The sequence below is a fragment of the Astatotilapia calliptera genome, chromosome 11, assembly GCF_964374335.1.
Source record: "Astatotilapia calliptera chromosome 11, fAstCal68.1, whole genome shotgun sequence".
Classification (NCBI taxonomy): domain Eukaryota; kingdom Metazoa; phylum Chordata; class Actinopteri; order Cichliformes; family Cichlidae; genus Astatotilapia; species Astatotilapia calliptera.
In genome coordinates, this window is record NC_137432.1 from 31,990,105 (window position 1) to 32,017,548 (window position 27,444).

The 27,444-nt window shown below is 38.6% G+C and overlaps 1 long non-coding RNA gene across 1 annotated transcript; it reads left to right on the forward strand.

Annotated features, from left to right (window-relative positions):
* Window positions 1–179: 179 nt before the first annotated feature.
* LOC113031679 (uncharacterized) lies at window positions 180–27,340 on the forward strand. The gene is made up of 2 exons (XR_003273764.2): window positions 180–3,066; window positions 26,489–27,340. It is a non-coding gene; the product is annotated as an uncharacterized LOC113031679 (long non-coding RNA).
* Window positions 27,341–27,444: the final 104 nt, after the last annotated feature.

The following is a 27,444-nucleotide window of genomic DNA, read 5'->3' on the forward strand; positions in this document are numbered from 1 at the left end:
AACAACAAAAAGAACTTGAAGGATGTATCAGAATCTGTGAAAGCCCCTGCCTGTGGCTAATATCTCAGTCTTCCTAGGTATTCCTGAATGCACCATTGTAAAGCTCAGCTTAAGTAATTAGCTGATTCGGTGTACCTGGTCTGGAAACAGAATAAAGCCACTCCAGTTCAGAAGTAAGTCCCACTCATTCTGACTTCCCATTTGGCATTTCTCCGTCCATTGTTGCTTTTTGTTAATTAAGCATTCAAATATAAATGAGCCATCTACTGCTGTGTCAGATTGCCATATTGTTTGTCTTTGGGTTTTCAGCTTTAAAATTCTATTTTTCTCCTGTCTAATCATACTTGTGTGTTCTGTGGTAGGAACTGTTCATAGATATGAGTGTCTTGCTCCCATGCATTTCCAAAGCCTTTTTAGCATTGTTGTTGGAAGCGGCTATTTCGGGATGTAGATAAAGGAAACAATGTCTTTAAATAGAAGTGTGTTTGTTTTTAAATAATAATTGCAGACCAGAGGTTGTGTGGTTTGCATTCGTCAATGGCTCAGCCTGAACCTTTGAACATCAATCTCTTCTTGGTGAGGTGATACTTATCTCAGATCAAATTGGATCCACTGGGTGACGTGTCATGTTCCTTCCTGAGTGGAGTCATCTCTCCTCCTGAAACTTTATTCTTTGACTTGACTGATGACCATAGTGCAGTATTATCGGCTTATCCGTGTTGGCAGTTATGACATACAGGCTGGACTCTTGTCAGTTTCTACTGCAGTCCTCAGTTTTCTTTTGACACCCTGTACGTTTAAACTGTGTTCATACCTTTTTCTTTAAAAAAACAAACAAAAAACACTTATTATAGTAGTCTTATTAATGACATTTATTTAAATTAGTAAATTTTATATTGTTTGGCAGACTAGATCACTTCAGGATCAGTTTTAGTTCTCTGCCTAGGTTCTCTGTAATTTTGATATAGGCGTCTAGTTTGTGATGTTATAAATAGCTAAGGCCTACCACTGTCTAGTACGCAAAGATATGCAAACTACAGGAAAATGATGCATTTGTTTCCAAATTAAGTTGCCAAGCAAGTTTAGGATTCTCCATAGAAATAAATGCACTCTTCTCTTTTAGTGAGTGTTTGCTTTAAGATAGCTTATTGTAGGCTGTTCACACAAAGTCTTATAATAATAATTATTATTATTTTTATTAGTTTTTCTTGGTTTCATTTGTAAGCAATAAGCATCATAACATTGTGAAAAATGTCCACGATGGCTGCTGTGGAGAAGCTGGAAGACTGCTTAACATTTGGAGTCACTTCTACAGTAATGTGCAAAAGTCTTATCCATCCTTCATTTCTTCATACACTACTCAGAAAAATTAGACATGTGACATGTAGTGTAGCAAAAGTCAGAGAAAGGGTCGGTAATCATATAAAATTTTTAATCTGAATTACTGTGGTTTGTTTAATATATGCACATTTTAAAAACAAAAGTCCAATCATGGAGATGAGCATTTCCCATCGTGTTGCATCACTTCTTCTTTTGACAAAAGTCATTTGTGAACTGACCATTTCTTGTATTTCTTTTCCCATTCTTGCTTTATATTGGATGTCACTTGCACAACAGTAATATTTTGTGTCACCTACTTTGGTCATATGTTTCCAGTGCGTGAGAAGTTTGGACTACAGGCAGGCCGGTTTAGCAACCACACGGTATTACCTTATGGAGCAAAGCTGTTGTAACATGTAGATGTAGAACATCTTGCTGAAATAAGTAAGGCCTTCCTTGAACAAGATGTAAGGAAGATGGCAGTATGCATTCCTCTTAAATCCTGTATGTGCTACTCAGCATTAAGATGTTTAAGTTGCTTGTGCAATGTGTACTAGTGCCCCATCATTATGGATGCTATTATTTGATGTTAGCTTCTAAACAGAACACATTGTCCCTTGTCTCTCTGCTCGTTAAGATGCTGTTAACAAAACTGAGATAGTCAAAGGAGCTTGCAAAGAAAAGTGTCTGGACTTCTTTAAGTTGCTTGAAGACGTTTCACCTCTCATCCGAGAAGCTTCTTCAGTTCTGATCAAGATCAAAAAACTGAGAGTTTTCCACTTCATTAACGCCATCTTAAATGAGTTCAGGCCCAGAGAAGGCACCAGTGATCCTAGATCTTGTTTATACACAATACTGTGCACATGTTTTGTGCCAGCCCTCTTTATATTTTGCTAGGGAAATGGGGTGTGATTGACTGAAATTTACATGGAAATGCAGTATATAAGCCTAAAACAGAATTTGTACAACTCTAACAAACTTGAAAGTCAACATCTGACCATCTTCATTCTTCAGCACAGCCTCAACTCTAATACTGTAATCAAGCTTTCTTATAATTTCTTCAGCAATAGTTTGGCTGCCATTTCCGTGTAATTTTACACTGAAGTGCTACTGACGATTGACTATCCAATACCCAATCACATTGCAAACCTATTGTCAATTAACCTGATTAGTTGTCTGATTTTCCAGAATGTAACAAAAGCATTTGGTATTACCCAACTTCACTATTTGCTAGCAATAAGATTTGCATCGACTTTTCAAATTGTAACAGCTCTTAGTGTCAGTTTTCTTTGTTAGTAATATTAAGTAGCATTTAAATTAAACATCTTACAACTTGCTTTGGGAACAGCACTGAACATCTAACTTTATCGGCTCATACAGGTTTCTTTCAGGGTTCGTACGGGTGCTTGAAATCCTTGAAAATGTTGTTGTTAATGTTGTCTTTTCAAGGTATGAAAAGTGCTTGAATTTCAGATGTGGTGCTTAAAAGTGCTTGAAAGTGTAGCTGTATTTCATTCACCACAAACAACTATCTGATTTAATAGTTTTCCTATCAGATAGATATAAAATGAGTCGCAAAATGTAAAAGGAAATTTTCCCCGCCTGGCTGCCTTGTGTCTGTTTCAACGTGTGACCCCGCCCCTCCCTCGGCCAGTCGGGGATGAGTGCGCTAACATACCTGTAGGTTGCTGTTGTGATGTCAGAAAACGATAATGGCGGAGTTTGCGCTCTCCAGTCGCATGATAGGTGAGTGCTAGTAAATAATTTTCCAGTACGCGTACGTTACACACGCTATATTTTTTTTTAAATTATGATTATTATTTTGCTATCAAACTCGCTGTAGAAATGATTGACATACACTTAGTGTGATGCAGTATGGCAGCGCTGTTATGGAATACGCTGTGAACTTAGCTAACATTACTTAGCAGTGATATGAGTTAATTTACTCAAGTGAAAGCTTTAAACATTAGCCCAATACATAACTGGCCAACTTAGGCTTTCTAATTAACCCTCTGGGGTCGACGGACCCAGAGTCTCCATTTCAACTTGGGTTGAAAGTGCGAACTTCAAACTGTATACCAGTTGTTAAATTGTGTTGATAGGCCACGTAAAACCGGTGTTTGGTTTTTTCTGAATAAAACAGTGGCGTTTACTCCAGGAAGAAACGGTAAAAACATATTTTCTAAGGAGAGCGCTAGCAAACACGTTTTGCCTGTGAGTGAAAAAAGAAAAAACACTCCATCCTGATTGATGTCGACCAATCAAAAAATGATATGGCAACATGTGGCATCTGGTTGTTTGGGAAGAGGGGGAAGTTTTAGGAGTGACCAGCGAGAGAGGGTGAGTGAGCGAAAGAGAGAGAGAGAGTTTTGATATGTGATTTTGTGAGGTTTGCCGTGTTTGGAGTCTCAAGTTAGTGTGTTGTCTTGTGTAGTTAGTGTGTAGTGTAGTCGTGTTTTGTTTTTTGTGTCAGTTCTACTAGTGAACGTCACAGTTGCTGCAAAAAAGCCACCAAAAGCAGATTGCAGTGTAAACGCTGAGTGACACACCTGCTGTCAGACCTGCAGGTTTATCCCTGTGCTGTTCTCATCTGTATTATAGTGAACACAAACTATTTTTTTGGAGTTGCATAAATAATTTTTGTGCCTTCTTATCTGATGCAGAACAGCTGCTTCTTTTGTAAAGTAGTTTTAAGTAGTTGTAAAAAACTGAGCCTTGGCTGCATTTTTAGGTAAATAGTACCATATAACTTTGTTGTTTGCAAAACTGACAATTTATTTAAAAATGTACAATTTCTATTTGCATTTGAATTTATGAAAATGATGTGTTAAACATGCTTGTGGTTTTTACAGTCAAAAATATCACTTTCTACTCGTATTTTAAATTGTCTGAATTTAGATAAATTGTGCTGATACAGTATGTCGAAATGAGAAAATAACAGATTAAAAACTCTATCTTGCCAAAGATGAAATATAGTCAAAAACGGCCAATTATACCCTGGACCCCAGAGGGTTAAAGGCTAAAAGCAAAGTTGTCACCAAGTACTGTTTATATTTGTGTGTATTGCTGCAGCTTTTTTGAGTATTAACTTGGTGCCTTTGGGTGAAATAATGGTAATATGAGGGACCGATCCATATGGTCACAAAGAATAGCCACTTGTTTCTGTGCTACCAAAGTTCCCCGGCTTTCATTCAAAATGTGTTTCTGGCCAGCACCTACACATTAAACTACTTAAACATTATGAATGTCTTCAAGCTCACACTGAAGCCTGTGGGGCACAATCAGCCCCACATTTATGTGTATTTGTATATGAATATTTCATACTTTAAAGCTGCCTGTTTATTTAAGGGAGATGAACAAAATACATTGGAATTGTACGTGATAATATGACGGATGATAAATTCAATAGATTTTAAGTAGATACTTGTAAATTTTCTTAAAGTCTTATATGTTGAATTGAACGATGTGATCTATTCAAAGCCTCTCCCAGTCAGTGCTGTTCTCCATGCCTGTCTGACTGTACATGATGTTATTAGCACAAACACTTTAAAGGTGATCATTTAGGACTTCAGCAATAATACAGACAGCAATGTAGTTAGCAATAAAACGGTTTAATTGGGAATTAACTTAAAAAACAAACATCTCCTATTTCTTGTCACACAGGAAAGAAGCATCAATGTGCTGGAAAAGCTTGCAAAGGGACCTTGAAAGTGCTTAAGAAGTGCTTGAATTTGACCCTGAAAAAGGTGTATGAAGCCTGTTCTTTGTTTTTGGAACTGTGTAGAAGTTTCTAGCTTAACTTCAACTACTTCCAAGGTGTCTGAATTAGTTCAAATCACCAGCTATTGGCCTTCATCAGGGACCTTGATGCAAACACACGTGTGATAACTGTCAATGGAATAACCTCTTAAGACTTTATTCTTTATTCTGCCTGAAGGAAATCCTGTGAGCACAGATAATGCGTCTTTAAAGATAAATAGTCCTTTAAGAAAAAGAAAAAACCAACAACAACGTGCTATTGGCTGGTTGTGGCACATTTTCATTTATTTCCTCAAGCTGAAGCTTAACTCTAGGCTTTTTCTCAGCACATTTTGTACTCTACAGCCAGTCTTTGACCCTGAGTGAAGTCATTGGAAGCTTGTTGTGTTTTGTTCTATTCCAAGGATAGAACAGTTTGGTAACAAGAGTCACATTCTGTCTGGAAGGGTGGGATGTTCCCAGCAATGTTCCCAGCATGTTACCAGCAGGAAGGAAATTGCAGCGCATTGAGGAATAAATAGCAAGCCACAGAAGCCTGTGCTTGTCAATCAGTAACTATTTATTAAGCCTTGAGATGGCAGTGTCTTTTCTTATACTTCTTATATTTTTTTAACAACAAAAACTTTACTCTGAATTTACTTTGCATGGGCTTAAAGGAGCACAAAGGCAGAAAAATAACTTTCTGACTGCTTTTTTGAAGTTACAGTTTGTCTTCTGCTGTGATATAGTCTGGTAGCCCAATGTACAAATATGCTGTTGAGACATGGGTTACCGTTGGAGTTCTATAGTAACATGATTTCGTAAGTTTGACACAATAAAGTGACCTGAGAAATGGAAGTGGTTAGATTAACCCATCAGTGTGGCCCAAGGTCAAAATTTCCAACTATGTCCTTACTGACTCCCAACTCTGTGCAGTCATCTGAGTTTAGAACTGTAAGTACAATACTGGAATTATGTCAACATTTATCTCCATATATGGTAATTTCACAAAAAACAACTTTATTTTTTAACATGTACCATTTGATCTTTGATCCATGTCTGATGGATCCCCTGTTGAGCCTCTACCTAATCACACGAGCCAAGGTGTGAAAACGGGTTTGGGTCACAATCAGCCAAGGTTTCACTTGAACCCATTGTGAAGCCTAGTCTCACCCTATCATGTGATTTACTCAGTAAATTAGAGGATCAATATCAATAAGGGGTCTATGACCCTCTTGGGGACACTCCCATAGGGCTTAAAATCTGGGATTCTCCACCAATTGCTCTTAGAACTGAATAAACTTCTCGGATGAGAGGTGAAACGTCTTCAAGGAAACTTAAAGCAGACCAGCGCTTTTCTTTCCAAGCTCCTTAAATTACGATGACCTGGATGACTGAGAACCTTCATACATGCAGTTTTTATGTTATCGGTTACTTTCATGATGTTTTCTGTGTTTGTGTTGATGATACAGTTGTAAGGGAAAAATAACAGGGGGTGACAGCCACCTGAGAATTGCATCATGTTTCCTTCTTAGTCACTGAACTCTTATGACCTGTGGCAGAAGTAGATTTTGCCCTGCATTCTGTTTTCAGAAGCATCGTGACTTGGCTGCAAGGCGTCTCTTTCCATTGACTTCTGGTATTTTGGGGTCAAACTGTGACATGTCTGAACTTGTTTAACCTGAATGTTCCAAGGTGTGATGATGATATCACTGGTGGGTGGAGGTCAGGTGGTCAGTGTTGGTTACAGGTTGTTGGCGCCCCCACCCTGCCTTCACCTTTTTTTGGGAAACTGCATGTTTGCCGCTGGTTGTTTATTGAGATCTGCAGCTTTTAACATTCCTCACAACAATCTCTGGAGCTCAATGTTTAAAAGCCACTGATCCCAGATGAATGGAGGTTATTGTGTTTATTAAAAAAAAAACACAGTATGCTCCTGATAGTTATCCATTTATGTGGTCATTTTCGAGAACCTCTGTGCTGAACATAATTCATATGACTTACTACCATTTCACCACTGAAAATATGGGATCATGCGTCTTTGTATCACATGAATTTTTTTTCCATGATTCTTCTTGCTTTGAAACACGTGTCTCTTTTGTCAGCAGGATTTATACATCCACTTTTCTTGTTTCAGCACTTGGTCAGCAAAAAGATTCAACACAGACCCTTTGCAAATGAATCTCCGGTGTCTGAGATTTTAAATTTACTTCTCAAGCAAACCCACAGATTTTCAGTTGGACTAGCAAATATTACTGCTGCATAGGAGACAAAAATGAGTCATACTTTAATGTCATGAGCTAAGCTTGACTGACGCATCATTCATTCATTAGTGGTCCCAGTCATATGGCACAATAGGGCAGTCTGGGCAGAAGGCTTAGCACAAGAGCTACATGTAAGCTTCCTGGTAGATTTCTAGTACCATATTTGTGTAGTTTACTTAGAATTTTAAGTATGGAAGGTATTTCTCACTTCTATAATGTTTTATAAAGTCCCTTGTCTCAATAGTATCAGCTGGCCTATGACTGTGGCAGTCTGGATTGTTCCGTTTTTCACTAGTAGGCATACTCATAGATACTACTTTTTTTTTTTTTTTTTTTTTTTTTTTTTTGGCCAATTGTTAAGAAGGAAATCCATAGATTCTTTGTCATCTATTTGTTTTTGGTGTGGTGGTGTGGGAGCTAGCCTTTTCAGTCGATAATTCTAGAATGTGAAGAGTTTTCTGCCTCTCTGTGTTAACCCTGCTGAAGACTGTCGGCCTGTCAGGACTGTGATCTGCCTTTTGCCCAATGGTAACTGTGATAGGCTCCAGCCCAACCACTAATTTGACTTTGATATGTGGAAGTTGGTTAATGGGTTCTAACTGATAATGAAATCATGGTGTTCAAAATGAAGTGTATTTAGCTAGGCTATAACGAATAACATTACTTTTATATATTTTCTTAACCTTTTCCTAGAAGATTTGGAGACTCCCAAATTCAGTGTTGCCTATTTTTTTTTTTTAAATCTGCTGTGTAACTTCTCATAGAAACAAAAAGAAATTGTAGATGTTGTCCAATATTCTGTACTAGAGACAGTAAATTTTCTCATTACGCGGTTTCTTTTGCATATCTGTAGCAGGAATTAATTCACTGCAATGTCCTCCAGAGATCTGAGTTGTGCATTACCTAACAGTAACGTTTTTTTATTTGGACGCACCCATGGGGAAAGGTTGAAATATATGATGCTAAAGTATCAAGTAGTCTATTGTATGTGCTAAATTACCACTGGTTGTGACTACAGTTCTAGCTAAGTCACTATATGTTGGTAGCCCAATGCCTCTCTTAACACCACAGCATCTTAAACTAGCCCTATTGCAACAGGACAGGTTTAAAAACAGAAGTGTTATGCCTTCATTCCTTTGCAACATTAGATATGTTTACTAGTAAGAGTACTGTAATATGATTCCACACATTTTTCTGAAACCTTATATTGTCCACTTATATTACCCACTATATAACTTATCCTTGAAGACTAACAACTAAGATAATTCTGAGGTTAGGGTGTGTTAGATTGCTTAGAGTGACTGTTTTTAAGCAAAGATAAAGTGTAAGTAATAGAAGTTTCTTTACCAAAGAGTCTTTCATTTTCTCAGTTCACCTGTAATTTAACTTAAAGACAAGAGGGTATGTTTGAAGTTTCAGTGAAAAGATGCATGCAACTTGTGTACTGGAATAAGCTGAACTTTGCAGCTAAAATATGGGGCAATCAAAGTCAAGATAAGCAGAAATCATTAAAATGACTTTGTGTTGGTACTATTAGTTTCACTTCATTAGCTCCCTGTTAAATCCACTTTTTGAATGATCACGCATAGTAGAGCTGGGCGATAGAACGATAACGATATGTATCGCGATATAACTTTTACTCGATAGAGAAATTAAGCTATCGCGATAGACCTCGCCGCTCTTGTCCTCTTAAAAAAAAAAAAAAAGGTCAGCCAATCCAAATTAAGTAGCGCAGAGCCGAACTAATCGCAGCCGCAGCGTCACGTCGCGTGACTTGTTACGTACAGCACAAGTGCCAAGCCGCACGTGTGTTTGTTTGGGAAGCAGCCAGCAGGTAATGGAGCCAGCGCGTAATGGAGGAAATGAGTGTGCCGACTAGAAAAATCAACCGAGCGTGACCGAAGAAAAAACAGATGATGGTTCCAATGCCGGAGAGATTGTCGAACGGAAGAGCCATAGAAGTTCCGTAGTGTGAAGGTATTTCGGCTATTTCAAGTCTGACAAAAATAGAGTAGCGTGCACTGTAAATTGTGCCGAAAGCAAGTCTGGAAATACAATAAACTGGTGCATGCGTCACACTGTGCGCCACGTTATTGTTTCGGTGAAATGAATTTCTACAATACTGTTAATTCTACTCTCTGCAGTGTTTAAATGCTTACATATACACACAGTTACTGTCCGTCCACACATACGACTCGGTTCTGCTTCTATGCCCCAGCTTTGTTTACTTTTTCCCACCGAGGCTTCTAGACTTCTGATTGGCCAACATTTCTGCACGGTTAGGAATCTAGCGCCACCTGCTGCTTTGGCATGTTCACAGCAGCGTTTTCCTTAATTTCTGCCTTTATGTGTGGACGGGATTATTTTTTAAAACAAAAACGGAAAATCTCCGTTTTCATAAATACCCGTGTACATGTGGACGTAGCCTCAGTCTCTGACTGGAAGCGCTAATTCGTCATTCGGCTTTTGTCAGACTAAAGTAACTGTTAAAACTGTTTGAAAAGCTAAGCTATACAACAAGGAGAGATTGAGAATTTCCTTTTAGTTCTCAGTTTATTTGATATTGACAAAAGTTAGTCAGTTTTGTCTGTTCTTCTTTAAAACAAACTAAGATTTATTTTTAGAATTAATATTTTGTTTCTAAGTGGAATTGACAATTTAGTAGTCTGTTTCGTTTGTTCTATTTTGAAACTTAAACGCTTTAGCGGCTGCCTTTTGTGTAGTTTGCAATATTTGCCTTTATTTATCTGAAAAAGTCTCACGTTCCTTAAGTACATCTACCCTGTTGAACTTATTATGGGAAATAAATATTTAAATAAAAACAAGCTGCTGATTATTTCACATTTTACTTGTGAGCAACGGCACATTTAAATCTTACAAATATAGTTATTTGGCTTATATCGTTAAAGATATCGTTATCGCCTGAAATGAAAAAAACATATCGTGATATGAAAAAATCTCATATCGCCCAGCTCTACTACATAGTATCATATTATCCCATCAGAACACTTTGCTCCCAGATTGCAGGCTTACTTGCGGTTTCTGGAGTTTACAAAAGTAGAATCGGAGGCAGAGCCTTCAGCTATCAGGTGCTTCTGCTCTTGAACCAACCCCCAATTTGTATTCAGGAGTTGGACACCCTCTCTACTTTTAACCTTAAAGTTGTGGAGGTTTTATTTGTTTTTGTTTTTTTTAAATAAAGTTTATAGTATACAGAACAACATGGGGTTTAAATAACTTAGTAGTTGTAGCGAATAAAATAGTTAGAGTCCAAGTTCTGTTAAATGTTTTACTAAGAGAATTAAATTACTGTTTTCAGTGCATAGTTCCCCAGTTACATGCCTCAGAGAATACCTACGCACTTACAAAAACGATAATTAGGGGCTTTTGCTGTAGGCTTTGCCATTGTTATGTCTCAAGGACTTTCTGTGAATTTGGGTCAGGTCTAAAGTCTTTCATCCTCCCCCATACATGACGATACGAGGGATTACTTCACAGACAAAATACAAGCTCAGCTGATAACCAAAGACAAAAAGAGAGGTCTGCTAGCTCGAGCCTGTCGCCTTCACATTACCAGAAAAAAGCTGCTTGGTAAAGTGTTGATCCCTGTGTTGGTAGGCTGTCATTTCATAAAGACAAAGAAAAGATTGGTCATTGTGTTGTGGAAAACACAATTTAAAAACATAATCCACTTAATTCTGCCATGAATGCTTATCAAATTGATTTAAGAATTTTTATATATACATGCGCATTCCTCCAATGCCTTAATCCAGTTTTACTATACAAATCCTACGAATTCAATCAAAGTCCAAACCAGAAAAGCGGTTTAGCTGAAGATCAAATGTGTTCATAAACAACAACATGAACTGTATGAAGTTTCTTCTAATCAGAACTGAGTTGGGGATATTTTCCCAATTATTACAAAATTCCATAAGAAGAGTACAACCAGCAGTAACCTGACCAAACTGATGCATATCATCTCATTCTTTGCAACAGATTCTCATCAATGTTCCAAACTTTTAATTCATCAGACGTCCACAATGTTATAATAGGTGACGCACAAACACTTAGTGTAGTTTACTTTGACTCATGAAACATGTAATAATCCACAGCTGAAGATAGTCCCCAGCAAATCTATTGTTTACTGCAGTCTGAAAGCTTATTAAGCCAAGTGTGGCTACACTGTTGCTAAGTCTTTTTTGACATCACCCGTGGTCTTGTTTGTCTGTGAACATTGGCGGTCAGTTGAGACCACTCATGGAGGCATTGCTTACGTACCTTGGTAGCAGACTTGAGGACACTTGATCTGTGTCCATCCAGCTCCTTACCACCGTTGGTCATGAATGTCAACTTTAGCTAGACTGTACAAGACTGGTTTAGGCTAAGCTCCTGTACTGCACACAACAGCAGAGTGTGGCCAGCTACATTGTGTGCACAAACATATGAACATATGGTTGATGCTTTACTGCATCATTGCAGAGCTGAAAATGTTAAGGCCAGCTCAACTTTAATTTGCTGCATGTCACGCTTGCAATACAGTGGCCAGTGCCAGGCATCAGGTTGCTTGTACTGGTTTTGCAGTTCAAAATTACTTTATCACTCGCCTCTGTCCAAGCAACGAGAATACAGTGTTATATTTGCTACACTTCATTTGAATGGCCAAATGTAGCTGGGAAGGTGTTTGCTTAAATCTTTCTTAAAAATGCTTTGCTAAATAAGGTAGAAACTTATCAAGATAGAAATCTGATAGATTGGGTAAGCGTGGCATCAAACGGAAATTACTGCGTGGGTGGTGTGATTATAATACTAAGCAAATGTAAGCCAATAACAGTGGAACAATATGTCAATACCACCACTGACTTGCTGCTAAAGATTGGTCTTTACTTTATTATACACTTTCACCAAAAAAGAGGAGATATTTTTTTTTAGAAAAACACATTTTTCAAAAAGTACTGTGAATAATTTCTTTATCGGGAAGTTGTGGTAATTCATGTGTTACCACAAGCAAACCTTAAGATTGCAATGAAGGTCTAAAGTCTGAATATAAAGCAAGTTGATTATGTTTACCAGGTTAACATTTAAGCTTTTCTGTCTTTAAAAAGCACTTCATAAAACCAAGGACACAGGACCTGGCCTGACCATGATTGATTTCATTGCGTATCTAATGAACAGTAATGGAGAAAGAAAAGCATTGAAAACTCAGGCGATATCAGGTATACACCAGCGCGAAATGTGCATATACACATGCCACTTGTTTGCCATGGGCTATATTATATGTCATCTGATCGTGGTGTTTGTGCAGACGCTGTTTGCAGTTCTATATTTGTTTGCTTCAACAATGAGCTCAGCCTTGAATGAAAAGGTTCACATTTAGGAAATGTGCCTCTTTAATGAGAAGGGCAACATTTTCACGTGTGATATTTAACCCACCACAATCTACAATCTTGAAAACGGCACCCTGGAATATACAGAAGAACTTTGGTTAGACTAATAAGGCAGAATGTTCATAGCAAAAATAATATTAACTATAGGTTTGAAAGGAAAGTTCTAATCCATGTTTGGTAGATGGTTGACATACACAACATTCACCTTGTCCAAGAGATGCTGCTGCCACAATAAAATGTAAGAGACACTTCACTTGGTTACACCATGTTTGTTTATCCAGGTTGGAGTTCTTGTTGTCTTTAGTACTGCGTTCTTTGTGGCATAGATTTAACAAAGTGCTTGAAACATTCCTCAGATCTTTTCCCATATTTACACGATAACTTCACGTCATTGCTGCAGATCTGTCGGCTGCACATCTGTGTTACAAATCTTCCATTCCACCACATTCCACAGATACTCTGTCTGAAATCTGATCAGTGTGGAGGCCATTTGAGTACAATAACCTCATTTAAGGAGCAAGTCTTGTATAATTTGAGCTTTGTGACCTGGTACATCACAATGCTGAAATTAGCCATCAGAAGATGGCTGCTTTGACTGTGGTCATAAAGTCATAGACATGGTCAGAGGTAGCCGATGGTGTGTAAATTATGTAGTTTTGTGCCAAGAAAATATCTTCTGTGGTCTAATTTTGGTGAACTGTGAAAATTCTTGCTATTCTCCTCTCACATCAGCTAAAGAAGACAAAGCTAACCAGGTTCTAATGCCAGCTCAATGCAATTCAGTTTTATTCATATAGCACCAAATCACAGTAACAGTCAGCTCAAGTTCAGTATTCATTGTACAAGCACATGTTTTTAAAAATGATCAGGCCCCATCTTATCTTAAAGACCGCATTGTTCCCCAATAGAGCACAATGCTCTCAGACTGTGGGCTTACTTGTGGTTCCTAAGATATTTAAAAGTAGAATGGAAGGCAAATGCTTCAGCTTTCAGCTTCCAGTTTGAATTTGGACAAACTGGAAGCTGGCTGGACATGCACTCTCTCTGCACTTTTAAGCTGAAGCTTAAAACTTTCCTTTTTGATGAAACACATAGTCGGGGCTGGATCAGGTGATCCTGAATCATCTGATCATTTGTTATACTGCATTAGGCCTAGGGTTTTGCGTGCTTCCCATGATGCACCAAGCGTTCCTTCTTCACGTCCTACTTATTTTCTCTCTCCCGTGTGTGTTTATATCCCACTCTGCATTTAATTGGTTATTATAATCTCTGCCTCTTTTACATAGTTATCTTTTGTTCTGTTTCCCTCCAGTTATCCGGCAGATGGTTGCCACTCTCTGAACTTGGTGCTGCCTGAAGTTTCTTCCTGTTAAAAGGGAGTTTTTCCTTTCCACTCAAATCACCAAGTGCTTGCTCATAGGGGGGTGTCGTCTGATAGTTGCAGTTTTCTCTATTTTGTTGAAGGTTATTTACCTTACAATATAAAGTGCCTTGAGGTAACTGTTGTTGTGATGTGGTGCTATATAAATAAAATTTAAATTGATTAATAAAAGGGAGTTCAAAAGCCTGGAGCGTCTTATGCAGAATATAAACTTGTTCACAACAGTGACAGAGGAAACCAAATAGATTTACTTGAAAGCACTTGTCGGAAATAGGTTGTAAACAACATCCTCCTACTCATCTCTGTATGTGAGCAGAGATGACAGACCCTATTCATCACTCCTCCGTCACCACCTTCAATATACAGTGATGAACCTCCTTCATTCACCTTTTTTACCCCATTTGTTTCTTAATCAGAAATGGACAGGTTACAACCTGAACAAACATTTTCATTAGACATGTCACAAAACTGTGCAGTTATCCCATACCTGCTGACTGGAAGCAGATCGCTCTGATAAATCTGGGGTAAACTGTATAACCTCTGTGTGTGACCTCTGCTGCGTGACTTCTGTAAGAACAGTATGCTTCTGAGTGCATTTGATCTCAAATGTGCTGTGTGCAGACTTTTGTGTTTCTATGAATGTATTCCACACTTGCTCTGTCAGGATTTGTGACCATTATAGCTGACATGGATCGTGTGAGAAAATGCCTTTTTTTTTTTTTTTTTTTTTTTTTAGATAAAATAATTCTCGTGAGAACACTGTACCCACATAGTATCAACATAACGATAAAATCTCAACGTGATGTAATGTGTTTTCATTTCGTAACGTTTCCCAAACAATCCTACAACTATTATCGTTGAAAAGGGCCGTTCCCTTTAGTGACGTTAGCTCTTTCTGTAGTAGTAGCAACACCAGCTGAGTGTGGGAACTGTTTACACCAGGACAACTGAATGTGTTTTCAGTAAGCTTTTTGTTGTTGATTATTGACTGGAAGGAAAAGGAGAATATTTTCTTTTTCTCTTTCATGGGATTAAACAGGTGAGAAAGTCCCAGAGCATCCAAGAAAAACATTCAGGTTAGGCTTACTGTAGGACTTGGGGAAAATAGGTGTTAGCTGACACTGCATCAGATTCTGGCAATGAAACCTGATAGGCGTGAGACAAGGAAGAAGTGCACAGTCTCATGGGAAGACATGGTGCAACGAGCAATGATTAACACAAATGGTGTTCCCAAGCTCAATGACGGCACGTGGAGAGGACATGTACGTAAGGTCAAGGAGAAACACGCTTGATGTTTGTCCTCACGTCCAGTTACATGAGAAAAATACACAAACTTTATTAAACATACATCATGCATACACGTAATATTTGATATGCTAACGTGAACAGATTATGTCTCTTATCAACTTTGTGATCCTTCATCTTGTAGTGCCTACATGTGCATTTTGTTTGTGGTCTAGTTAACATGTCTCCAGACGCATGTTAACCTCAAATGCAGATTTGGGCCAGGTCAAAATTTCATTTTTCCTCCAGTACTTTTGACTATAATCGATTACCTATACAACTAATAGCTTTTTTTTTGCTTTTTTTTTTTTTGCTAGTATCAGTGTTAGTGCTAAATGGTTAAATGAAGATTATCAAAGAGTATCAACCATTAGTACGGTAGTTATGTCAAAAGGAGTTTGCTATCCTGACATAATGCTGTAGCACCATGCTAGTTTGTTCCATCTACTTTTTTCACCTTTGATTGTGATGTAGCTTGTAAGTCTCTGCATTAAGTTTATTTGGCATACTATGATGAATAATCACAGGTCTGTGTGCCCTGGAATTAGACCCCGAGAAGCTAATGTAGTCATATGCAGACTGCATGAAGTGCACATGAGTTGCGTTGCTTTAGTTTAGTGATCCAAGGCATTTTCCAGTTTCAGTATGAGCACCCAGACATTCCCTTTTTAGTCCAGAAAAACAAGAGCTTAGTCCAAAGGAATTCAAAGAGCCCTTCAGTGAACCTCGAACAGGCTCCTCAGTTTACAGAAAGAGAGGAACAGTTATGTTTTCCTGTGTAAGGTTTGCACCCCGCCTTGTCTGGAAGAATCTGGTTCACAGCTATTTGATAGTCTGTTGTGCAGTAAAAGGAACAGAAACACAGCTAGTCTCTTAATAAAATCACAGAACATACCTAAATGTAGACTAAATGGCTTTAATCTGCTAAAACACCAGGAAATCTGTTACTAAAATTATAGAAAGCATTTGTTTTTTCACCGTTAACCAACATAGGTGCAGAAATCTCATCTTTGTTGTCTGGAGGAACATTTCTTTCCTCCAGCCTTGGCTGTTCTTTTTATTTTTTATTTTTTGTGGCTTTATGGGAAGCACACTTCAAAAATCCATCCTTAGCCTCAAGCATATGGCATGCACCTCAGGCTGATGGTGTGCAATGCACCCAATTTAAGACCTTTCTATACTTGCCTGCCTGAACAGATTTGGTCTCCATGTGCTATGTTTTCATAAGACTTGGTTATGGTTTCATGTCATATCCCAAAATACATGTTTTTCTGTGCTTTATCAGCCCACGCAGAAAAATTCTTCTGCCACCTAAAAAATAAAAAATTATCTGACACCTTCGGTGTTTTGAGTGAAATACTGGCAGACTTTTACATCCCACTCACATATCTGACATAATTAAAGGTCCTGACACAGGAGTCTGTGGACTGGGGAAGTACATGTCTGTTTACCAAATGTGAGGTAGCTTTGGCACACTCTCCACATTCTTGAGCTGCACGCCCACGCTCAAAGACTGATTCAGTTTCACAGTGCAGCTGTATAAAGTGAGTCTCCTACACAAGTTTCAGTCTTTTGCCTTTGGTGATAAGGGCAGCTGTTAACAAGAGATTCTACACAAATCCACAACAAATCAATTGCTTTTAATACTGGAGACGGTGGAAAATAAGGAAACTTTAGTTTTAGTTTCGTCACAGAAGTTTGTGTGATCATAGCTTCCCGCAGCAGTCACAAGATTTGTGAAACTTGGTTTAGGAATTCTAGTCACATGTCAGTAGATCCAAGAAAGTTTGTGCAAACATTATGCATATTACATATAAAAATAGCATAGATTCTCTGTACAGTAGTAAAAAAAAAACTAGTAGTGACCTTGTGGGATATGTGTAATGCACAATCGAGGCCACGTGAAAGTAACGTAAACATTCAGTATACTGGTGGATGGTGGCTGGCACGTGTCCTACAAACCTCTACACCAAACCACCTTATAGCAGTTAAGATATTTTTGGCAATTAGAATATGTCAGATATGTGAAACTCAGGTCACTCGTAGAAACTAATTCCTGACAAAAGTCAGTCAGAAGGCAGCCAGTGAGTAAGCTGCCTCAAACTGGTTTTGCTGGAGTTTTCTTCCTACTGTTGCCAAATACTTGCTCAAAGTTGGTTGCTTGTTTGCTGTGTTTTCTCTGTATTATCGTACGGTCTCTACCTTGAAGCGTCTGCTGTTGTGATTTGGCGCTATAAAATTTAATTGAACTGAAGGGCTGAAGAGCAAGAAGTGATTTCTATAAGAATTACAAAATGGTTCACAGTTGATTATGTGAACTTGACATCATTTGTCTTGCCAGTTTTCTTAGCTGAATAATGAAGAGTTAGAACTTGCCCTTCTTTTGAGTTTTAGACTGTAAGAACATGAAAATGAATTGAAAATCATTTTAACTGAATTTGGATCTGAGCATAGTCCCTGTTCTAACTGAAACCACAGCCATCTTTAAGAGGATTATGAATAGTATGTTTTGTCTTTGTCTTAACTGATTTTGAATGAGTCAGGTGGTTCATTTGAACTGCGCCCAACCTTCTTCTGGTTAATTTACCTGGGTTAGTTTAATGCCAGTGTCCGTGAACTTTGCCCAGAATTTCTTTCCTTTCTGTGCAATGTGAACTCATCCACATCAGCCATTCAGATCCAGTCTACACAGGAAACAGATGAGCTCATTTCTCAGTTATAATGGTCGCAAACGCCACATTTCTGCTTTTTCTGAGGCTTTGCGTCTTTAGTTTCTGTTTTCCTAACCACAGACTACGCAAACTGGAATTTAACTTATCTCACAGATGGTCTTCCTTGTTCCACTTCACTTTGTCCTCATTGGACTCTGAAACAAATGAATGGAACTTCCTGTTATTGTTAATTGTTAATATTACTGTGGAATTACTTGCTTCCTGTTCAGCTGACTGATCAGCTGACTTTCTAAGTGCTTGGTACTGTAAACTTTGAACCCAGTTTAAGTGCTGACCTCATTATTCCACGTTCTCTTTTATGTCATCTATAAACGGTTAAAACCAGCATGTCATGTACAGTATGCAAGTCTTTAACGAGGCTGTCTTCCAAAGTGGCTATTTAGTCTAGCTCTGAGGGTTTTTTCTTTTGTTTGCTTCCTCCTAAAGCAAATTTACTCACTGGAAAGCCAACTCACAAGAACAGGCTTGTCTTTGGCAAAGACCTATATCTGTAAATGCCTTTCAAGTCACCCTTTCATTCTTTCTCTTTCATCTTTTTACTGTACAGTTTTATTTCTCCGTGTCCCTTCGTTGTTGTATTTTAACATTTCCTGAACACTAAATCTGCTGCGAAGTTTGTTGCTGTTTGTGGGATAAGTGTGAGGAATGAAAGGAATGACGATCAGCCCATATTGTGGCGTTACTCCAGAGTAAGAGGGATACAAATTTCTGGGAACATGGTGTACTAATACAACCTGTGTGCATGAGGGTGTGTAACATGGAACTAGTGATGACTGAATTTCCAGGTGCTAGTTTGAAGGTTATTTGAACTGTGGATGGTTAAACAGGAATATCAAGAGCTTTTATTTTTGCCACGACTCACTAAAGCTTTTGAGGGCTGGCCTTTGTCTCTGCTTTGAATAGCAAGGTAGACTTTAAAGCACTTCCCTGAAAAAAGAAAAATGAAAGCGGCTCATAACACAGCTGCTAGTCCAATTGCAGTTGCTGTCTCTCAAGTCAAGAACCAACCTGCTGTCCTGATTCAGTTTTTCCAGTTTTCCTTTTGTTTTGGGTACACAGGACAGTGTGGGTGTGTGTGTCGGTAACAGATGGTTTACTTCAGGGCTATAGTTAATAGTATTCCCACGCAGTTCCCTGGTTCAGGAAACTTATAGGCAAGAAGCAAGTCATCACTTTTGGTATAAACAATCTCAGCTGACTGAAGGCAAACAGCAGCTTGGAGATGGCAAACACCCAGTGCAAATAAAACACCACAGTGTTTCAGGCAGTATGTCTATGTCTAGCTTCTATTTTGACAGTTAAGAAGGGCTGTTCCTTGTTTATGAGGAAAAATGCAGTGGGCTTCTATAATAAAATGATTTATTATAGAAACAGGGACGGGGATAGTGCCATGTTGAAATGAGCTTTGATCTATTTCACTCTATTTTGGGGCAATCTGGGTGCAACCGACTCATATTGTGACCCATGACACATTTCTTTTGTGTTAATATAAAAAAAGTTAGGCATAAAACAATAGACTTGATCAGTGTTATGTCATCCATTACTTTGTAGACTATGCCTTGAGTACAGCTGTTAAGCTGGTAATTTCTATGCAAACATCACAAAGGATGAGTGGATTTAGCAACCCTAGGCACTGCATTCTCATTAGTTAGCTGGTTGCTACAATCTTATCAGTTTTACTAAGGCCTTTACACACCATCCATCCATCCATTCTCTTCCACTTATCCTTGTCAGGGTCACGAGGGAGCTGGAGCCTATCTAGGCTACCATAGAGCGAGAGGCAGGGTACATCCCGGACAGGTTACCAGGCTGTTACAGGGCTAACACATAAGCAACTATTCGCACTCACATTCACACCTATGAGCAATTTAGAATTACCAAATAACCTAACCCCACTAACTGTGGAAGGAAGCCAGAGTACCTGAAGAGAACCTACACAGAAAGATCCTGGCCAGGACCTTCTTGGTGTGAGGCAACAGTGCTAACCACTGTTCAGATTTTTTTTGTATGTGAATAACAATTCTGACCAATCAGACCTGCACATTTCACAACAAGCACGCTTGTAGCTCAAATCGTGCAACTCTAATTATAAACCATAACATAGATAAAATAATACTAATTTACCTCAGACACACAGGTAGATGTTGCTCCAGGTCAGTCGGATCTCAGATGTGGTCCCAACTCTGCCAAAAAGAGTTCAAACTGTCCCTCTAACATCCTGAAGTGCATATGAAGCACTTTTCTTTTTTTAGCAATGCACTTGTTGTGTAAAGACCTTTAATGTGATCATAATTTACAAAATGAACAGCATGCTGTATTCAGCAAGACTTTAAACGAGTAACTGAAATCGTAACATTATTAGAAAAAGACACACAGAGGTCATATGGCAGTTGAAAAGAAGATTATGAGAATTTTAATCTTGTATAGAAATGATTTTTGTGAGGAGTCACCCCCCTGTTGGTTCAGGTTTAACCCTTGTATGGTGTTCGGGTCTGTGAGACCCTTGTTCAGTTTTTTTCAAAAGAAAAATTAAACAATTAATTATTTTTTCACGTGTAAATGTGTTGTGTCTTTCCACTCACTCCACTTGATTATAACTGATTTATTTATAACATTTTATATAAAAGAAAAACGAGAAGCACATTAATTCATAAATGTGATCTAACAAAGGTAAAGGGAAAAAATTAACCATGTTTGCTGTTCATATGTCTTGTAATTGGGATGAAGTAAACATCTGTTGAGTAATTTAACATAAAATTGTTTGATAGTGTTAATTTGGAAAGCCAAAACTCTAGCGGGTCCACCAGACCCATGAACACTGGCTGAGTAACAAAAATACAAACACCACACAAGGGTTAAAGCTCTTACCTTACACATTTGTTACACTTTTCAGTTCCAGAGGACATGTCTATCATGTATTGAATATACAGGCCGTGGTTAGTGTGGGAGATTGTCATTTCTCGTTAGCTGGCCAGTATTTAGGTGTATTTTGCTTTTTAGCAACCTCAAAGGAAATATGTTTGTTCTCTATAAATGTTCCTCTGTAGTGATCTGCTTTTTTTAGATGAATAGCGTGTGTGAAATTTCGAGCTTTTGCGTTAAATGGCAGCCTCCACCCTGTTGAGGTTAAAATCTAACTGTCGGTGATGTGTACCAATCTCAACCTAATTTGACAGCTGAACACTGACATGAAAGGTGTCAGACTAGGAGGGTTGTTCGCCTACACTCTAACTTAGCTGGGGACAACATTTACATCACTGCTGACGTGGCTGTGTGCTACTCTTAATAACTGCTTTTGGGAAACTGCATCTTCAGTCTTGACTTCAGCCTATACCAGTGGGTGTAACTTAACACTCTGACATGCCACATAATTACTTATTTGCTATTTGTTGTCTAACTGTGCCCAGGAGAGAAACCTTTCATTTCATAATGTTCCCTGTTGATCAACATTTAAGGCAGGTTTGGTCATACAGCAAAATGGGTGAAAGGATGTAAGGCATCAATTACTTATTTTATCCACGAAGAAAGTAGTTTGTTACACTATTAAGTACTTTTACTTTTCTAGGGTAGATAAAGTGATTAGACTCTTGAAAAATGTTAAAAGCTGTCTATAAATCTGAAGGTTAATCAGTTTGTTAATCCCTGACTCAAAGTGTGCTTGGAGGTTGAGCAAGATACTGAACCCCAAATTTCCCCCAGTGTATCAATCAGATTGTGAGTGTGTGTGGCTTGTAGTAAAAAGTGCTTTAAGTGCTCAGTTGCAGTTTTGCTGAAGGCCACAGTTCACTGAAGTTAACAGAGTAACATCAGCAAAAAGAACCGATGCAACTCTTAGTTCACGATAATGGCTCCGGCTGAGCAGAGATTCTTGTCAAATAAAAAAAGTAAAATCAAACCCGGTGACAAGGGTAACCCTGCCTGAGGCCCACACCAACTGAGAATTTGCATAACTGCCTGATTTGAATGTGGACGCATGGGGTTATGGAGGGAGCTCATGTGAACACTCATGCATGACACCTTCATCCATCATTAACTCATACAAAAAAGACCCAACAGGACCCAGTTAATATCTTTCTAAACCAGGGGTGGGGAACTCCAAGCCTCAAGGGCCGGTATCCTGCAGGTTTTAGATGTCACCCTGGGTCAACACACCTGAATCAAATGATTAGTTCATTACCAGCCCTCTGGAGAACTTCAAGACATGTTGAGGAAGTAATTTAGCCATTTAAATCAGCTGTGTTGGATCAAGGATACATCTAAAATCTGCAGGACACCAGCACTCGAGGCCTGGAGTTGGCTACCCCTGTTCTAAACCTTCCATTACCGCTAATTTTGTGTTGCAGTGAACATGAGCAGACAACTTGTCACAAGAAGGTTGTTCAGCATTACAACCTTTAAAAGAAAAATTGGCAAATTACAAAAAATGGTGCACTTTTGAAGAAAACAAACAAATCTTCATGCTCACTCTTGACAAGCTAATGGTTACAGTATGAAACGATTGTCTTTATTTGAGGCTAGTGAACTATTAAAGATGTTTCTGCACAAAACGCTTGGGTGGAGCACATCGCTGGTTAGCGGCCCGGATCAGCTGTTTGTTGTTTTTTTTTTTTTTTTTTTTTTTTTGGTGAAGAGGAAAGTACCTAAATGCTTGCGTCAGTTAGAGAAACCTGTGAAGAGAAAACTGCAACTAGTGCAAAATGGTTGACATATTCTGCTCTTGTTTCACTGTTAAATTTGACTGAATGCAACTGAGAATGCTGCAGCTGTGGCCTCAAAGCTTTAGGTGTGTCAGGGCTTGTTATTATAAGAGGTGTGTCTCTTCCTGTAACTCAATATAAATTGAATAAAGAGAGGAAAAGGGTGCTTAGAAAAGTTCAGATTATAGTTATGAAAGGCTTTAAAAAGCATCATTGTTTTCATGTGTTTTGTCTCCATCACTACTGCCCTGTACTCATTGCTGTGGAGACGCCAAAGCAGACTTCTCAAAAGATCTTAGAACAAGTCATGCAATACTTCCTCGAACTTACTTACTGGCAGTGAAGTCTGGAAAAAAATTTGTCTCACACAACTGATTTCTTCCTGTGTATCACTAAATTTACCCCCTTTATTAACAAGCCCCCCAATCATACTTATTCACTAGAGTCCCAAACCCGCTTACGGTTTCCTACACTTTCTTAATCTATGAAAATGTAAATTTAGAACTAGTTTATTAACAAAATTTACTTGAATAAAGTAAAAGGATGTAAAATTTTGATAAAGGAAGCTTTGAGCTTCAAACAAATATTACTAATATTCAGTCAATCAAATGGTGAGGATGTCCTGTTTTAGTTTTTAGCATTTTGTCTTAATACTGTAATTTAACGTGGCACATCATCACAAAACATTACGACATCTGTAAATGAAATGTAATCTGAGTTTCTTTTTTTGGTAACTTGTATTTTCACGTAAAACGATTACATCTTCTTTTAAGGACACGTACACATAAGCCTTGTCAACATGAATAATCATGAGTCCTCCAGTCCTAACTCATGATTAATATTTAGCTTTGTTGCAGGCTCTCTTTAAACTGTGTGTCAGTGCAGCTGTTTCCACAGAAGAGCCCAACAGCTGAGAGAGGATCAAGGCTCCAAAAAGCTGGATGACATCATGCACTTTAAATAAAAGGCTCACATCATTTGTAATTAGGATTGCACAACAAGTTAAAGACCACTTTAGTGAATTATTGCCTGTGGCCTCATAGCCCTTTAAACTATATTTAAGGGTTTTGCTGAGTATATCTTTTTTTGGCTTACACTTTGTGCACACAGCAAATACAGTCTGGTTTTAGAGACACGTCACGTGTATGTTGCTCTGGGGAACTTGAGTAGAAGCTGGCGCACATTAGAAACGGGGAATGTCAGATGAACTAAATTAGGGTAATAGCTTAGTATAAATCACGTTCGTCATATCTGAAGTGCATTTATGTAGCACAGGCTACCCTAGCGTCTCGGTTTAACTGTACTGGGGATTATTTTAAGTATCACGTCCACATCAGTGTGCTCACAATTACAGTAACATTTAGAGTCCCGTTGAATATTTTTATCAGCAGATAATAGGTATTAGCCAGTCTGCATCATCATTTATAATGGCCAAAGTATAAAAATTGAAAAGTAACACAAATGGAAAAAACACCCTTCAACCATGTCATTAGTGCTTATGTTGCATAGTTTGTCTGCTGTAAGCCACTCCGCAATTGCCTGTTTCGTTTGTCTGAAAGAAACAAAAATGTTGCCCAGTGCACATACAAAACCGTAAATGTGAACTTTATGGTATCATCAGTGAAATAAATCACTGGTTCCCCAAGAATGAGAGATGTCTTGAAGTGTGTTAGATACTAGGTCCATTGTAGACCACTAGAACGCCATAATCAATGGTTATGTTGGTTTATGGTTGCTCAAAATCTGTCATGTTTCTCTTATTAAGCTGTCAGGTTTCTTGTATCATGTCGCGGTTTTGAGTGAAACTTGCATGATGTAGTTAAAGCATTTTAAAACTATGAAATCATCTGTAGATATTATATTTTCGTATTTCTGAAATCAGTGTGACCTCTTGTACTTTGACAGCCAACCTTACCTCATGCATGTTTACAGAGCAGCGGTGACCCATACAGCCTACTAGCGCTCGTAACATACGAAGCCCGTATTGGTGATTAACAGGTTGACTTACGTCAGCCATCACCCAGTCACTCAATCTGTTTCTTGCCAAAACACAGTGTCACTTGGACACTTTGTGGGATGAGTTTGTTTTTAATGACAAAGATCAGGGAATGCAAAACGTGATGCACTGTACATACATCATACAGCCACTGTACACTTTTTTTTTTAAAGACAGGCAACTACCTACTGTCCTTCATGTAGTTTTATGTGTGCTGTTTTTAATTTACTGTCGAATCATCTGTTTGCATTTGTGCTTAGAAATGTCCAATCCAGCTGTTTATCCATGACTTAATTCTTTGTACATCAGTTTTATTAGGCATGTTGTTTGGATCAATACTTACCATAATGCTGCACTTGTACCATAGTCCCATTACGGGAAGATGATTTAAAACATGATCACGCTGTGTATAATTTGGCTGCCATACAATCGACTTGGCTGTGCAGACAAGAAGTGATTAAACAGTGAAGTACTCAACAGTATGTTGATTCACAGTCATGCATTTGCAGCACACCCATGCCATACAGAGAAGCTGATAAAACAGAAGTGGAGTCCCATGCGAAATGTTGTCACAGTAAACACTTCATACCCGGATGTTTACAGCCTGAGCAGCTTGATAACTGATTGGCATGGCTATATCAAATAAATTCCAGTATTTTAAAAGGAAACCCATCTTATCAGTCTGGTCTCAAGGTTGATGACTCATTTTCTTTTTTAGTTTTTCAAAAATAAACTATAAAGACATGGAGTTACACAACTCGCTTCTTACCAAAACAGCTTTAAAAATATGGAAATATATCAAAGTTAGATTTTAGATTTGAAAGCTAGCAAAACGGTTCTTTTGCAATTGCACATAAAGCTCCTTAAAGGGAAAGGAACTGCTGTCTTCTGGCTGACAAACTCATGACTTACTCCAGCACCACCACTCCATCCTTCAACTGAGGACTTTGTAGTTGACTAGCAGACTGTTCTCGCTGCTAGTGCGCCGTGACACTAACACCATAGACCACTTTGTGCATAGCTCTCTTGTGCCAGTTGTGATCTGTCAGCTCATATCAGCAAGGTTTGAAACATAGGAGGAAAGCATATTATAAATGACTGTATCAGAAGATACAGTGCACCGGTCCGTCGTGGTGAAGAGGGAGCTGAGTGTAAAAGCGAAGCTCTCAATTTACCGGTCGATCTACGTCCCTACCCTCACCTATGGCCACGAGCTGTGGGTAGTGACCGAAAGAATGAGATCGCGGATACAAGCGGCAGAAATGAGCTTCCTCCGAAGGGTGGCTGGCCTCTCCCTTAGAGATAGGGTGAGAAGTTCAGCCATCTGGGAGGGGCTCAGAGTAGAGCCGCTGCTGCTCCACATCGAAAGGAGCCAGCTGAGGTGGTTCGGGCATCTGACAAGGATGCCCCCTGGGCGCCTCCTGGGTGAGGTGTTCCAGGCATGTCCCACCGGGAGGAGGCCCCGGGGCAGACCCAGGACACGCTGGAGAGATTATATCTCTCGGCTGGCCTGGGAACGTCTTGGTGTTCCCCCGGATAGGTGGAGGAGGTGGCTGGGGAGAGGGAGGTCTGGGCCTCTTTGCTTAGGCTGCTGCCCCCGCGACCCGGCCTCGGATAAAGCAGATGAGGATGGATGGATGGATGTATCAGAAGAGGAATGGTATAATAACCGCTGTTTTCTGTCTTTTGCAGTTGCTGGGATGCATTATTGTGACCTTCCACTGGAACGACAGTGTTGCCAAGATGAAAGTTCATCAGCTTAATAAACTCTACACCAACGTTTCTATCCAGCTCTGTCGCATCCTCATCCTCTGCATCTTCCATTCATCACTATCACATTACACATTGTGATTGTAGATCGACTTAACATAATGGAATCCTGCACATTTAAAACTCAAAGCCTAGCTTCTCTATCCCAGCTGTTAAACTATTAGCTAAAAAACTCATGGTTTTTGCAGCAAACATGCACTTTATTTTTTATTATTTATTTATTAATTTAAATGAAGGCACTTAACTGATCTGTTTGGTTTAATTATTTTTATTTTATTATTTTATAACCATGACCTCCTTGAGCCTGGTTCTGATGGAGGTTTCTTCCTGTTAAAAGGGAGTTTTTCCTTCCCCCTGTTGCCAAAGCACTTGGTTTTCTCTTTTCTTTGTATTATTCTAGGGTCTTTACCTTATAATATAAAGTGTCTTGAGGCAACTGTTGTTGTGATTTTAGCGCTCTATAAATAGATAAAACTAAACTGAATGAAGAACCTTTATTTTAATTGCTTCAGTTGTGAGTTACATGTTTCTTAGTTCTGTCTGTCCATTTAATAAAACTGAACAAATGTCAGTCTTGTGGCCCTGAAAATACTGAAAACAGTACATGAAGCTCTTAACATTAAGAATCCATTAAGAATGTTTTCTAACGGGAGGATCTACTTTGTCAAAAATTGATTGTGACAACCATGATTTGTTTTTGACTGAACTTCTTTGTGTTCTTAGGAAAGAGAATAAAATGAGCTTTTAGAATTTATAAACTGAAATGGAAATGCAGTTTGTTTTTTTTGTTTTTTTTTTTGGGGGGGGGTTATACTTTATGTATTATGTGTGCAATTTGTTATTGTTGTTATGCCTCATTTAGTGTTCCAGTTTTTTAT